The following is a 17427-nucleotide window of genomic DNA, read 5'->3' as shown; positions in this document are numbered from 1 at the left end:
TACCAAAATAATTAGTTTTGAACATTTTAGTGCAGAAATATAAAATAGAGTTTTGATATATATTTTGAGGCGCGAAAATGAGCTATGGAAATCTTGCATTGTTTCTGCTATATGCCTTCTCCCAATTTAAATTGATGAAATAATTGTTCCCAATTGTTAAAATTAATATTCTCATCACCAACAGATATAGTACAGTAAATGAGGTTACTCATCTCTTAACCAAAAGTCTCATGTTTGAACCCTGGGTATAAGAAAATCCTTGGTAAAGAGCATTCCTCCTCTCCCCATCGAATGGGTATCTACACGGTGCGAGACACGAGTTTAAAATATATAAACTCCAATGTGTGTACCAGACACATGATCATAAATAAAAAAGAATGAGCTAGTATACTCAAGAAGCATTATTCCACATTGCATAATAATTGGGTCATAGATAATATTATCAAGGAGCAATATTCCACATTGCTAAATAGTTGGGTTAGGACTACTTGCAGAAAGTTGTGATTGTGATGACTTTGTTGATAAGGACTCAAACAAAATTTTATTATTACTAGGGATAGAAAATTTGTATTATTACATTTGGATTTTTGTGCAATGATGCATTGACTTGAAATTTTTCTCATTAGTTTAATTACAACTGTTTGTTACCTCAAATATTGTTACTTAATTCTTTATTTTTTTTGGAAATTACAGGTTCCATAATGTGTTCTTTCTTTCTTAATGAATGGCATAACACTAGTGATTAAAACACCTTTTAGTTTGCGAGTTCGATGCACAAAACATCCACACGTTTTCACACATTTCGTCGGATTATACAATCACATCATTAAAGCCAATTAATTATGGTAACCTTAATTGAGCATGATAATGAAAATTTTTTATTTGATATTTTGTTGTCAAGGTATGGACACCAAGCAATACACTTACCCAACTAATTAGAACTTTTATGAATTCCTATCTTTGCAATGAAGAGTTGACATAATTATCATTACAAAGGTGCTTCACATTTGGTCTAACAGAAATGAAAATTTAATTATAATTGATTTTTATTTTTATTTTAAGAAAAGAATAGTTTTTGCATTTATTATTTTAATTGGCAAATTTATTTCTCACTCATTTACTTGTAAAATTTATCATTTACTTTTTTTCTCTTTTTTCATTCACATTTTTTCCTTGCTAATTCTCATAATTTTTACACTAAAAATGAAAGAGAAAAAATTAAATAAGAAAACAATACTCAAATAATGATAATCAAATACATGTATAAGGGAGACATTTAAAGCTCAAATTACCCATCGAATCAAAGAACTAAAAAAAATCATGTGTGAGAAAGATCAAAATATCTTGAATTTTACTAGAAGGATCATATATATATATATTACATGAATTCTCTTTTATAAAAATCAAAAAAATAACTTAACATCAATATTTTCACTACTATAATATCATTAGATGAAAAGGATATATGTGAGCCACTTTTGTAACGATAAGGGCATACGTAAGTCAATTTTGTAACAAAGGGTATATTTTCTTTTGTTTTCAAAAAAAACCTTTGTGCATATGACCAAACAAATCAAAACAAAATAGAAAAATGTTTTGGTCAAAGGTCTATGCACCAACTAATACAATAGAATTTAATTTTTCATTTGAACATCACCAAATTATCAATCTGTGTTTAAAGAAATATTACTTATTTCAACAAACTTCGTAGAAACATGAAGTTACAAAATTTTAATGAACAAGTAAGAACAGAAGAATAGAAATTAATTCACAAAAAACTAAAATTTGTAAACATACTAGAATCTGGAAAATTAGAATGGAAAAAAATAAACTATACTGAATGCACAGTGTCCCATTCCCCTCTAGTATCCGAGGTTTGATTTGCAATATGTCCTCCCATGATAGAATGATCTCAATCACCAAAGTATTGATACCCAAAAATGCTGGTGTCAACGAGACACTCAATGGCAGTAAAGTACAAGAAACTTCGTGAAAAAGAAGAAGAAGAAATCTAAAATTTTGTAAGGAAAAAGTTTGAAGATCCAGTGGTATTTATAGACAGAAATGGTTCCGAGAGGTTGAAACCTTCCATAATCCGCACGACCATTCATGAAAGTTTTGGAAAAAATTCAAAATAAAATGGGAAAGAATTTTAAAAAAAATGGGTCGTACGAATCCAAGTCATGTCGGAACGTTTTGGTTAATCAGCTAAAAAGTTAAAACGTTTAGGTTAATCTGAACTAAATAATTGAAATTTTTTTCAGTTATTAACTAATTAATTGAAAACGTTTTTGCCATTTAGTTTAATTTAATTCATTAAATAAATAATTAACTAAAAAATTAAAACAAACTTTATCCAAAAAATAATCTCTTGATCATTTTCCAAAGCCGAAGCCGAGCGAACGACGATGACGGCGCGAGGGGGGTCCCTCTTTCAAACTCTTTTAACAATTAATAGGAGTGTTTTTATATTTAAACCCTTCTATTTTTCATTCCACCGCCGATGAGGGAGAAATGTATTTTCACTAAAGTATAAGAGAACTTTTGAAGTTCTCAACTTTCCAAGTTCCTCTCTTTTCATCTTCCGCCATTTTCCGTTAACTCTTGCTATATACCCAACAAATTTGACTGGAGAATTGATTACTTTGAAGCAACAGTAGTAAATTATCTTTATTTTGTGCTATAAAGAAGTTTAAATATGCATCATTTATTAAACGATACGGATAAATATATGCACTATTTATTCAACGGTGCGGTATAAATATGCACCATGTTTCTATATCCTCTCTAAATCACAAATTTGAGGGATATGTTTTCCCTTTTTCCCTAGTAAATTTCTTTACTTTATTTTTATTATATATACCTCATCACAATTATTGAATAGAGGAAGAAAAAAAATATTTCTTGATTAGTTTTTTGAACATTTTATGTTATTTCCCTTCCTCTGTCATCTTTCTTTCTCTTCATCCTTACCTCATTGTGCCCCAAATATCAAACTCTTGCTCTTCTACGATTCAAGCACATTTATACTATAATTCCTACTGTTTCTGATTATTGTATCCTCATACGAGAGAAATGGGTTCAGCCATATCATTCGTGGAACAACAACAATGATTGTTGCTCATGGGATAGAGCTTATTATGACGAGATGATAGGAAAAGTGATTCAGCTCACCTCACTTGCAGCCAATTTCAAGGAAAGTTTAACTCCAATAATAGTCTATTTCAACTCTCCAATCTCAAAAGGCTTGATTTGTCTAATAATTATTTTTCTGGATCGCTCATTTCACCTAAATTTATTGCACTTTCTTGTTTCACGCATCTTGATTTTCGCTTTCAAGTTTTACAGGACTAACCTCAGTAGAAATCTCTCATCTTTCTAAATGACACGTTCTTCGTATTCAGAGTTATTCAGATGGTCTTAGATTCGGGCCTCACAATTTTGAACTGCTTTTTTAGAACTTGACACAACTAAGAGAGCTTAACCTTGACTCTGTGAACATCTCTTCCACCATCTAAATTTCTTCTTATTTAACAAATCTACACCTTGTGGATACACAGTTATATGGGATACTGCCCGAAAGTGTTTTCCACTTTTCCAACTTCCAATGTCTTTCTTTATTGTTCAATCCCCAGCTCATTGTTAAGTAACCCATAACCAAATGGAAATGCAGTGCATTACTTGAATTATTTTGTCATCTAACTTCACTGCGTACATTGATAATTGCTTCTTGTAATCTCTCAGGCTCTGTTCCTAAACCTCTATGGAATATCACATCATAGAGGATTTGGACCTTGGTTATAACAATCTTGAAGGACCAATTTCTTCTTTCTTTACATTTGGAAAGCTTAGGTCGTTATTACTTAGAAATAACAACTTTAATGGCAAACTTGAGTTCTTATCCTTTAACAGATGGATTCTCTACTTGCATTGTCAGATTGTTCATTCAATCCCCTAACTTGTTCAATTCCTTATAATTTAAGTGGTATGCAAAACCTACTTTCACTCTTCTTGTCATCAAATCACTTGAATGGGACTATACCTTCCTCGATTTTCTCCCTCTCTTTTCTAGAGTAGGGTAACACTTCGGAAGTCTAAGACGTGTTCTAGAGCCTCACATAAGTGTAAAAAAGTTTAGACATTGTTTTAATGTCTATAATAATGTATATTAGTTATTTAAGAAGTTTAGAAATCAAACCTTCAAAGAACGTTCATGACGTCTGGAAACTAGTTCAATGAGGTGCTAGCGTGTCTTAGCCTATTTGACTAAGTTTTAGAAGTCGAAAAATGATAAAAAAAAAATTTGGCGAAAAGGTGTCTAAAACGTATTAGAGTTAGTTCATAGTCGAAACGTGCATGACCCCCAAAGGACCAACCAATGTACCTTGAGGAGGACGCTTGCATTTTGGCAAAAAGCTGCCAAAAGGCAGTGTGCAAAAACGAGTGTCAATCAACGGATCGTGTGTCAATCGACGGGGCGTCGATGAAGACTTATCCAAATCTATGGGAGGCCTGTTTTGCGCAGTCTCTGAACTCAACGACGGACAACAAGACGGTTGGTCCTTGGTCTGTCGTTTGACAAACGGGGCATGGACAGGGAGTCGTCTGTGAAGACTGTCTTTTGCTGCTCATTTTTAGTTTAGTTAAATTAATTAATTAGATGTTTAGTTAATTAGTTAGGGGTTAAGTAATGTAAAATTAAGTTAGTTAATGACATATATAAAGACTCAAATTTAATTAAACTAACCTAAGATCTCATAATTCCCAAACCCAAAACTCTCTTCCTTCTCTATGCTTTCTCTCTCCCAAGTTGAAGACCATAGAAGGTCAAATTCAAAGGGGTTTTAGGGTTGCAATCACCAAAGTTTCTCCATAAATTTTCATCCAGTACGAAATTGATGTTATGAATTGCTTTTTTTATGATTTATTTTGGATATTACGAGTAGATTAACATGTATATAACTTAATTATATTTTCTTGATGTATTGGTCTAGTTTGTAGAAGATGACCTTTTCCCCCTAACCCTAGGTTGTGATCTTGAATTGAATTGCATAGTAATGACTCTATTGACTTGGTTAGTGTGTAAATTACTATCTTATGATGTTATTGTATCAATTATGAATATATTAAGATGAATCATTGTCCTATCATGCTAGTGCTTGAGTAATTGATCTACGTTGTGAAATATATTATGAATTTGACCTAAGTCTCTAATCTTAACATATGAACTAGTGATGGATTATGATGTAGTGATTCAATTACCTTGTTATCATTATGTTTATTGTTGTGTGATGATATAACACCCTTATTAGGTTCAGTTAAGAGTTAATGGTAAGACCTCGATGATTGATTAAGAAGGAGACTTGGTAAGTCTTGTGATCTCAACTCTTTACTTCAATTATGTTTAATTGTGATTAAGTGATGATGTTGTATTAAAGTATACCTTATGTTAAGATTTATAGGGCTTGTATGATGTTGAACTGAAATGTCTTAACTTTGGTTTGTGAGGTGTTGGATAATATGTAAATGTTATACGGATGGTTATAATTTACCAATGCGCCTTATTATGAAGTGATATGTAAATGTGCTAACCTCACTTGTGTGAATTGTAATGAAATGATAATACTCATGCAATTATTATGGTTCTATGATGATGATGATTATACAAGGGGTAGATCCTATGACCTACATTAAGCAATGATGATTAATAAATACATTAAAGACATTTCAAAAGGGACTCTAACTTAGCACCCAGTGAAATGAAGTGAGGAGTGTCCCTTCCCACTTAGAGAAGGTAGGATTACTAATTTACTCTTGAGATTGGAGACTATAATGCATGTAGCATAATGAGGGTCCCAACTATATCTCCTAGTTCTTGAACTATATTGACCTCATAGGAACACTAGCTAGTGGATCCACGTCGTTGCTATGTTCCTATTTTTGGTATTACCTTGGCAAGTAGTCTGCCTTCCTTCGGTGTAAGGTTCCATGACACTGGATTCCACATTAGCTCATGTGGTCTATGTCGGTTAAGGAAAGATGTTCTCTAAAGGTAAAATGAACTAAGGAATGAACTCGAACTAAGATGACCTAAAGGGTTTAGCTTAGTCTAGGCAGGGGTATGGGACTCTACCTAAATATTACACTAGTTATCCTTGAGGTAAGTCTTAGAAAGATGTTCATATGTATGTATATGCCAATAATTGTACATGATATGTTTATGGTGATCTTGCACATTAGTGATACTCTATGATTTTTGGCTTCACTTATGAATATGGGTTTGGTCTCTATATTCTAAAGTATGATGATATGCACCTTTAAATGTCATGCTATGTGAAGTTGGATGTTGGTCTCTTGTTGGGTTTACTTGATTGAGTAAGGTTATGGGCCTTTGCTTGGTCATTGCAGTAGTTGACTTAATGAGAATTCATGAGTAATTGTCTTGGTTTGGTTATGTTGTAATGAACTCTAATCCATGCTTGTTGCTATTATAACTTGATGATAGAGTTGCCTTAACTATGGGTTCCATTATGTGATGTGTATGTTGACTTGACTAGACTTATTATTGTTGGTCTTGTGATGTACATGCTTTGGATTTAATGAACATGTCTTATTGATTGGTATGGTCTTATTGAATGTGCATAAGGCTTTTCAAAGTAAATTGCACACCTTCATGAATTGTCCCTTTTAACATGATTTAATGATATTTGTGCATATGGTCTCATACTTAGTACAACTGGTATACTAACCCCATTTCTCCCTTTTCCCTAATATTTTAGGTTCCAGTCATTGAAGGTCTTTTGAGACGACTTTGAAGGAAGACTTGAAATTATCACTCATCCAAGTTGGGTAGTTCCTCACTTTCCAAGGGCAATGCCAATATCAAGATAATAAAGTTGAGTACTAAGCATTGTATAACCTATATGTGGCCTTATTACATTGATGTATGAGTTAGGCCCAATATGAGCTAGGCCCAAATTGTTATATTCTTGTTAGATTATTATGAGCTGAGACATCCATTTGAGACTATATTATATATTACATATTGATGTGCAATAAAAGTAGAAGACTAATTAATCTTTCTATACGAAGGGTCTATGTATACTCGACATAAATATTATGTGTATGTAGAGGTCTATGTAAACCTCAATGTAGAAGTAATGAAAAAGTTTTAACAATTTCCGCATTTAACATATGAATGTAATGATGTAAGATTAGGGGGATAGTCTTATTCCTCAAAGAGGACGACGACGACGCTTACGTCTAAGGGGTGCTCCCCGGATGTGACAGGCAGTTAGACTTGAATGATAACTATTTCAGTGGAAACATTCAGGAGTTCAAATCTAAAACATTTTATCGAGTTTCTCGAAAACAAAATCATCTTCAAGGTCCTACTCCAAGGTAACTCCTTAACCAGTATGATCTAGATTATCTTGTCCTTTTGCACAATAATCCCAGTGGACAGATTGCTTCAACCATCTACAATATGAACAGACTACAAGTGCTAGATTTGGGTAGCAATAATTTGGAAGGAACAACCCACTATGTTTGGGGGAGATGAGTGGACTTTGGGTTTTGTATTTAATCTAAAATAGTCTTAGCGGGACAATTAATACAACTTTTAGTATAGGAAACCAACTTATAGACATTAAATTTGAAAGGAAAAAGCTAGAGGGAAAAGTTCTGCAATCTTTGATCGATTGTGTATATTTGATAGTTGTTGATTTAGGTAACAATGAGTAGAGTGACATATTCCTAATTGGTTGGGAGCCCTACCGGAACTGCAGATTTTGAGTTGAGATCAAATGAATTATATGGCTTTTAAAAGATTCAATGACTGACAACTTGTTTGCTCAAGTTCAAGTCATAGATCACTCATCCAATGGATTTAGTGGAGATTTACCAATGAGACTTATCGAGAATTTTGAAGCCATGAAGATAACCAGTGAAAACAGTGGAACTCGAGAGTATATGGCATATTATTTTTCTGATTTATACACAAATTCCTTTATAGTGACAACAAAGGGATTGGTGCTTCAACTTCCTCGAGTTTTGACTACAAACGTAATCATAAATCTCTCCAACAACAGATTTAAAGGTCAAATACCAATCATTATTGGAGATATTATTGGGCTTCGTACATTGAACTTATCTCATAATCGCTTGGAAGGTGATATACAAGCATCATTGTATCATTTATCTGTACTTGAATCATTGGATCTGTCATCCAACAAAATTAGCGGAGAAATTCCTCAACAACTTGTATCCCTCATATCACTTGAAGTTTTAGATCTCTCTCACAATCATCTTATTGGATGCATCCCCAAAGAAAAATAATTTGATACGTTTAAGAATAGTTCATACCAAAGGAATCACTGGTTACGTGGATTACCACTCTCAAAGATTTTGGCGGTGATCAAGGGGTACCACAAGCAACAACTCCATTTGGGCTAGATGAAGGAGAAGAAGGAGATTTAGTAATTATAAGTTGGCAGGAGGTTATCATGGGTTACGGTTGTGGACTTGTTATTGGACTGTCCAATTATATACATAATGTTGTCAACTCGAAATCCAGCATCACTTTCGAGGATGGATGTATAATTGGAACACAAAATTCTTACGAGAATGAAAAAGCACAAGAAAATACATTAGTGTTTATCCTCGAGGTATTCAACTTACTCTCGATCCTACAGAAATTAAATTACGATTTATGTATCCATAATTTTTCTAGATCCTTCATTGTTAAAAGTTTTTAACTTTAACTCTTCATTTTTGAAATTTGCAGAATTCAAGTCTACTGCATTGCTGGGATGCGAATAAAAGCTTTTACTTTCATAGTTTGTGATGTTTTATAAAGTGTTTGTGTTTGTTAAATTTTATATGTTCCAGTTTTCTTCTGTTGTAACTAAACATATTTAATTGCGAGGAAAACCCATAGAATTTCATAGAATGCAAAGGAAAATTGGAATAACAGTAGAAAACGTGAGACGATTTGCTAGAAAAATGGAATAAAGCAGAAAGCACTTTAAAATTCCTTGAATAGTTCCTAACTCTCGTGTACTTTGAAAACAGTTTGGAGCGACTCAAACAAATGTTATTACACTTATCACTTATTTTATGTAATTAATCAAGAAGACTAAAAGAAGTTGATCTCTGAATTTACTTCAAAAATTTAATAATTAGCCTTCGTACACTGAACTATAATTTTCTTTGTAACAAACTGAATTTCTAAGAGAGTCGGACTCTTTTAGAACCATGTAAAAGAGTAAGATAATATTCATGCCTAAAGTAAAATAAACATCTAGTAAATATAAGTGTTCTTGAGCTTATACGTGAAACCAATAAGGGGATTAGCTCAAAGGAGTACTAGATGCTCTGTTACAGCAAATGGTTAAAAATACATGGAAGGCCTCGTACTATACAAAGTACATATTGTAGTCCGGTTCAAGCATAATACTTAGAACATTAATTGAATAAGTCATTCTCATTAACAAAGCTCGGATCAAATTGATGATGATTTCTTCTTCTTTATACAAACAGACGAGGTTGTTTGTCCAGTGGACAATAACTCTTTTTGGTCGATTTAATCAAATGACAAACAACAAGAAGATTCATTCATTTAAAGCAGAAAGAGATTTAGCAAGTCTTCTCAAAAACTCACAAAGAAAATTTCAAGGGACTTTGTCCCTACAAGACTGTGAATGTGAAAGGACGACAAGACAGCTTTCAAAAAAAATTTTGGTAGGTGCACGTCCTTTTAGGGATGAAGACTCTCAGCCAATGAGGTCGTCTCAAGGAGTTTTTGTTCATCCTATATAATCTCTTCTCCAAAACACAAACTTAAGATTTTTCAAACAAAAACTCACAAGCTCAAAAAGAAAAGGTCGTCTTTAAAGAAGAACTCAACAACAAGAACACATACTGCAAGGACCTGATTAACTGAAAAAGGCTTTCCGTACGTGTTGTTCTTGAATGTTTGTATTAATCTAAACTTGTAGGATTTGTTTCACTCTTGTTAGAAACGTTTCAAATCTTTGTTTGAGTTTTTGTAAGAACATTGTTAACATTAACTTTGTGTCTTACGGTTAAAGTCTATATTAATCAGTGAGGGTTAGTATAGTGAGCAATGGATGCGTTGCTTTGGCTCGTTTAAGTAATAAGAGTATTACTTAGTGTGGGATTACGGTGTTAATCTCACTGTTGTGGTTGTAATATGTGTTTCACTTTCGCTTGAGAAGACTAGTGAAAATAGTTGGAAAATCCTATGAGACTGATCGTAGTTTTACTTTCTTGAGCAAGGAGGTTTTCACGTAAAACTTTTGTGCCTATTTTTACGTTGTGCTATTTATTTTTGCACTTCAATTCTGTCGAGAGACCTTATCCTGCGTTCACTGGTGGACTCGTACATTCCATCAAAACTAACACATATAAAATGAGACGGAGCTAGTAATTATTTTCTATAGTCATTCACATTCTAGATTTCGTATCCTAGACTTGACGGGGGAATATAGATGGATTTTCCCTGTGGAATATTGACTTTGAAATATTTTTTCTCCGAGTCTATACACCATTATTACTTTTATTCTGACCAATAACTATTAACTTTATTTTTTGCTCAAGGTCTTTACACCATTAGTAATCTTATTCTTACAATAACTATAGACTTTCTTTTTTACCCAAGCTCTATACATCATTATTACTGTTGTTGGATAGGGTGGGTGTTCGGTTATTCAATTTTATTTTATCAAATTTCAGTTCGGTTCATTGGTTTTGTAAAGTGTGCACCGAACGGTAGTTCGGTTCAGTATTTTCTACTTTGGTTCAGTGTTTATAACACTGTTTTTGGTGCAAATGATAAATTAAAAAATGAACAAATCAGAGTATAAGATACTTAAAAACTTAAAACCAAGTTAAGTTTGTTGGATCTTAATGGTGTGAACAGGAATTGAAGGGTTGTGACTATCCTCAAGGTTGTCACTTTGACAGAGGGTTGTGACCTTTATAAAAGGTTGTGTCCTTTCTAAAGGATTGTGACCGTTTGAAAGATTGTGTCTTTTTCAAAGTGTTCTAACCTTTCTAGAAGGTTGTTTTTATTCCTAAGATTTATAACCTTCACCCTTTCTTGGCTATAAATAGAGAAGTTGTCTCTCAATTTTCATCATTGAATTCTTTCCTTCTTTTGCATGCATTTCTTACCAAACAAAATCAATAGATCGTGTTTGTATGTGTGATTTATTTCTATCATTTTGAGTTTGTTGAAATTATTGAAATTTGAGGTATCGTTACTTCGTTAATTGTTAATCCTCTTTATCTTGAGAGGAATTAATATGCAACCTCGGGTACTTGAGGGGATTAAATTACTTAAGGACACACAGTGGATGAGTCGGATAGTTCTTTGTGTTTTTCTTTCATCTTTTATTTTTTTTCTGGTTTGTTAATCAAAATACAGAAGTTAACAAAGTTATACTTAATAACTTCGATTTTTTTATGAATGGTTTAAATGCTAGTTAGATTTTTAATTTTTGTTAAGGACAAATTGGATTAGTTTATATTGATGGTATTTTTTGTGGTAAGAAAATTACTTTTATTTTCTGTATTTTTTTTTGTTGGATAGAAAAAGAAAATTAATTCATCATATGATACAAGATTTTTACGATGAATTAGTACTTCCTTAATATGTTTTAGTATATTTTCTGTAACAAGTTTTTCTTGGGTGAGTAAGATTATTTTTATTTTTTTCCCAAGTGCATTGAATCATGGAACCCCTTCAGTCATCTTTTCAATAAGAAAAGTTATTTTGTGCATAAAGGTTAAGATATGCGCTTTAATTTTTTTCTATATTCTTGATTTTTCATAACTATGAGAAGAAGTAAATGAACAAATGTTGTCTTTTTAACAATATTTGAACTTGAGTTTAGTTTCTTGTTGAAATTAAATATCTTCTTGAGGAAAATAGGAATATGATAGAAATTGAGAAAATGAGAGAAGAAATAGCAAGGAACGTGACTTCCATCATTGCTGATAGATAGAATATGATTATGAGAGTAAAAATCAAGCTCTATTTTTATTTCCCTTGATTATGGTTTTTCCTATCCTTTATAAATTATGAGATTTATCTCCTAAATGTTAGGATAGATGGTCCCCATGTGATGATTATTACTAATATGTATTCTGTTAAGAGGGGGAAAAACTTTATAATTTTATACTCCATGTGAAATTTGACTGTGTTTGATTTTTCGAGACTAAAATCTTCTAATTTTTTTTTACTCATTTGATTTGAAAATTATAAGAACTTCACGAACAAAACAGATTGTGCATTGGTTTGAAGAATATAGAAACTATACTAATTTGTTAGATACTCTGTTTGAAGAATATTTTGACTTGAAGAGTACAAAATCTTCATCACGAATATTAAGGGTAAATGATTTGAAAAACATAAAGTCTTCATCGTTAGTTAGAGACAATGTTGCATTTGAGGTTTCTGGAGATTAAATTCTTTTTGTTTTACTACTCTGACTGAATGTGAAACAGATGAGAAGAATATAAAAACTTTACCATAATACAAGATTCATTTGGTTACCAGTTAAAAGAGTATAAGAATGTCATCGTTAAACTAGAAATAATTTATATAAAGACTGAATCTTTATTATTAGTATTCTAAATACTAAGTGACATGTGTAGTTGTGACAGAAAGAAAAAAATACTAGTATAATAAAATTAGTGATTTTCGTGCCTGCAATGGGTAATTCTATGGATTAAATCTCAAAAATAAGGCTTCGTGTTGCCAATGTGTAATTTGATGGTATACAATTTGAAAGCATGGAGAAAAAATATGTGGAAAATAATTTCAAATACTTGAAAAATATTTTTGAGAACATATTTAAAATGCGGGTATTATTTACTTATGATAAAGATAAAATTATACTTACTATCTAATTTAAGTTTATAAGTACAAGATATGAAATTTGATGACATTCATGTATTATGTTAGACCCACAAAATTCTTGGAGTATGTTTGATATTATGGTCGTTGAGTCTGTCTTTACTAGTATATGATATGAATAGTATAAAGCCACAAAATTATTACTCGTTCAAAAGAATTGTATTCTTTGATGAAAAAGTTTTACTTAAAATATTGTGTTTTTTCATAAAAAGATATGTCTATTAAAATAAAAAAAATTGTATAGACATGAAAATTGGTAAAAAGTGACTTGTTATGTTTGTGTTGTAAAACAAACATTTGGTTCATATTGCCCTTATTGGACTAATGAGATTATGTTCATGGGTAAATCCATAACAAATTGAATGTCATGCAAAGGTCCTTTTGAAAAGGACATATGCCAAAGTGTTGACTGTAAAATAATGTCTGTATTTGAGAAAATTATTAAAATTAAAGAACAAAATATTTGTGGGAAAATGTTACCTCACAGAAGGTCTTTTAAAAATTAGTATTTTTGTTTGTTCTTACTTGCTCGACTCAAATTGCTTATGACATAAATGATTGAGACATGTCAACTACAAAAACCTTGCAAAAACTTATCAACTTACAGGTTTTGCCTAACTTTTAGGGCAATAACTCAATCTCAAGTATGTATTGTCGAAATGAATTAGAATACCTTTGAATTGTTTTTCACTGACATTTATGATATGAAGTCAACACCATCTCATGGTGGGAAAAAGTATTTCAGAAATTTTATTGACAATTGCACTAGATATTGTTATGTTTATTTGTTGAATGGTAAGGATAAGCAACAGAAACATATAGGCAATATAAAACTGAAGTTGAAAGTCAGTTGGATATTTTCATGATTAGAAGTGGTNTCCGAACCACGTTAAATATTGTTGTTCTTCCTTGTTCTTTAGTTTCACGTTTCCGCTAACAATCTGTGTTCCAATTTTTAAGTATTTTCGACAGCATATGAAGAAATGGTTAGTTTTTTTAATCATGTTTGTACTGTTAAAATTTATATGGTGTTTTGGGCTTGAATGACATTATTTCAGGCGCGTAATGTAAAACATATTTTTTATAATGCAGATGCTAAGTTCGACGTTGATTCTCTATGTTTTGAGACGTTGGAAAGTTATATCTTTCACAGTTCAGGATTCACATACTGTGGCTACGCGCACAGCATGTTAGGACCGAAAAATAAGCAGGTGTAAACGCGGAAGCTAGCAACGCAAACCTCAAAAGACCACGAGTAAGAAGACAACGAGAAATATATCAAAAGACACAAAAATTTAACGAGGTTCGGTCAATCGACCTACGTCCACAAAGGAGATGAGCAATCCACAATAAATATGAGAGTACAAAATACAGAGAGAAACAACCTCAACCAATTCACTCGGAATACATGGGAGGTTCACACAAGTGATAACGTATCAAACTTGTGCCCCATAAATTCTCTCCCTAACCAAAACTCTCAAAGTCCTTAAGACTACATTGTGTATGCTGATTAAGTTAGAAGGAACATTCCTCTATTTATAGAGTCCTAAACCTTTTCCTACCAAAAAAAGGATTAGTCAATTCAAAAACTTTTCCTAAAAGGAAAACCTATTTTTGGTAAGAAATCAGGGCAAATAAAACCCAACAGTGGTAGATGTGAAGAATACGAATCTTCTTTTGGAGAAATATATTTGGAAATGGAATCATCCATCAAACTACTGCACATTCTCACCTCAATATAATGTAATTGTTGAAAGGAAAAGTTGAACTTTAAAGGAAAGGTTGAATGTCCTATAAGTTCAGATTTGCCACAAAATTTGTGGTGGTGCTATTATTATAACAAAAGAGAACAACAAACAAGTTTTCTATTTAGAAAGGGAGCAACAAAAAGTTTTTTTGTCAGGCTTTGTTGATCCTGATAGAGAATGTTTGTCGCCCCTTAAAGTATATACAAGCAATAACTCTTGAAAGATAGCGATCTAACAATTTTCAATACAGTTTATTCCATATGAGAAATGGAAATGAGGGAACTATTCCCAAACTGGTAAAAATAGGACCTAAGACAGTGGATTGTATGTTCATTGGATATGCTACAAATAGTAAAGCATGTCAAGTAATGGCTCATATGTCCGAACCGTAAGATAGTTAAGTGAAAGGTCTAACGACCTTGGAATGAACCAAAGAAGAATATATTTAATAAAGACATTCAGAGGTGTAGTATATGTAAATGGACTAATTACTTTCTTCGAATTTGACTGTGATATTTCTTCTTGAAAATGAATCTCATAAATTTGAAGAAGTTATGCCCCCTGTGGACTCATTTTGGAAAAAGGTCGTCAATATTAAGAATGATTCAACATTGAGCAACATTACTTGAGAGTTGGTTGATCATCCTATAGAAAATAAACTTTTGAGTTCAAAGTGGATCTATAAAAAGGAAAAGAAAGCTGATGGAACTATTGACAAATACAAAACAAGACTTGTTGTCATAAGTTTTAGACAATAAGAATGTCTTGATTATTTTGACACATAATAGCCACTAACTAGGATACATCAAGTCAGATGTTGATTGCTCTAGTTGTGGTATATGGCCTTCAATTCGTCAAAATGGATGTGAAAATATTTTTCTTAGGAACGAAAAATTGGGGGAATAAATTTACATGGATCAACCCCAGGGCTTTGTGGTTACTGGTAAAGAAAAGAAAGTCCATAAACTTGTTAAGTCACTTTGTGGACTAAAACCAAGCGTCCAAATAATGACATGCGAAGTTTGACCAAACTATATTGGCAAATGAATTAAAGAATGTAATAAATGTTTTTACATTAAAGACATCCAAATCACAAGGTCATTGTTTGTTTTTATGTTGATGACATGTTGTTCATCAAAAGAGAAATTTATGACATAAACGCTACTAAGTTTATGCTAGAAAGTAACTTTGATAAGATATGAAAGACATTTGAAGTTACTAATGTGATTGAAAAGGTACTTGGCAAGTTTAAGTATTTGGATTTCAATATTGTCAAGACTCCAATAAATGTGAGTTTTGTAGTTCAAAAGAATGAAGTCAAAAGTGACTCGCCATTGAATTATGCTAGAGTATTGAGAAGTATGATATATATCATGAAGTGCACACGATCAAATATAGAATATCCTATTAGTAAACTAGATCGGTTCACAAGTAATCTCAATCAAACTCATCGGATAACAATGAAAAAAGTTTTGAGTATTTAAAAACATACGTAAAAACTATTATTTTGCATTATAACTAGTATTCAACAGTATTGAAAGAATATAGTGATGCAAATTGGTGGAGGAGAAATCTCTTGAAAATCTTCCAAACAGAAATGTATCGCTCGCTCTACTATGAAATTTGACTTTATCACTCTAGAAAAAGGCGGTGAAAATTTTGAATAACTTCGAATTTTCTTGAAAGATTTTTGGCTCAAACCTTTAGATCCAGTATGCATACACTGTGAGAAATAATTTGCAATAGGTTGGAGATGGAACATTATGTATAACGGAAGGTCTTGTCATATATGATGTATACATAATATCGTTAGAGAACTACTATCTAGTGGAATTATCATAATGGACTATATAAAGTCAAAGGATAATGTGTCGGATACACTTATAAAAGGCTTAACTAGAGAGGGAGTTGATAGATAATTAAAGGGATTGGAATATGGCCGAGGACAAGTCATTGTAGAGGTAACTCTACCTAGAAGACAGTAGATCTCAAGATCTAGGTTCAAGGATATCAAACAAAGTCATTAATGATGGTTCAACATTGTCAAAATATTTTTTTATGGTCCGTTCTCATGATAAGACAATGTTCAGTAAAAAAGATAAAGACATTATAACTTTTTAATGGTTTCTAAGTTTGATACAGGGTATATCAAATGGTGTATCTATGGGATAACACATTTAAAAATCACCTATGTAAGTATGAAGTATAATCCGCTTCGAGGAGAATCCAGTAAGGCCAATTCTCTAAGCACTTATTGTGGAATAAGATAGTTTGAATAATTTTTATTCATACCTTTCTATGTCATATACAAGGCTTTATATACATGAGAGATTGTAGAACAAAATCATCTAGATCCCATGAAATCTGTGATCCTAATAAATCATATATTCTACTAAAAAGAAGAAAAAGATATTTTAGATTACAACAGTTATCTTTGAGATCTTAGGGGATCAAATCTTGATATGGAGGTTATACTCTATCAGCCAACACTCCCCCTCAAGCGGGTGAATGGATATCTTCCATTCCTAGCTTTCTTATTAGATCTTGAAACACATTATTTGGCAGTCCTTTTGTTAAAACATCGGCCACCAAATCTTTTGTAGATACAAATGGAGTACAAATGAGTCCGCTATCTAATTTCTCCTTAACGAAACGTCTATCTACCTCAATATGCTTAGTGCGATCATGTTTTACAGGATTATGAGCTAAACTTATTGCTGATTTATTGTCACAATA

The 17427-nt window shown here is 32.1% G+C and overlaps 1 pseudogene; it reads left to right on the top strand.

Annotated features, from left to right (window-relative positions):
* Window positions 1-2927: 2927 nt before the first annotated feature.
* On the top strand, window positions 2928-8652 carry LOC107018866 (annotated as a pseudogene).
* The last annotated feature ends 8775 nt before the right edge of the window (window positions 8653-17427 follow it).

This window comes from Solanum pennellii, chromosome 1 (genome assembly GCF_001406875.1).
Source record: "Solanum pennellii chromosome 1, SPENNV200".
Taxonomy (NCBI): Eukaryota; Viridiplantae; Streptophyta; class Magnoliopsida; order Solanales; family Solanaceae; genus Solanum; species Solanum pennellii.
The sequence above is the reverse complement of the archived record's forward strand: the minus strand, read 5'-3'. Positions and strand labels throughout refer to the sequence as shown.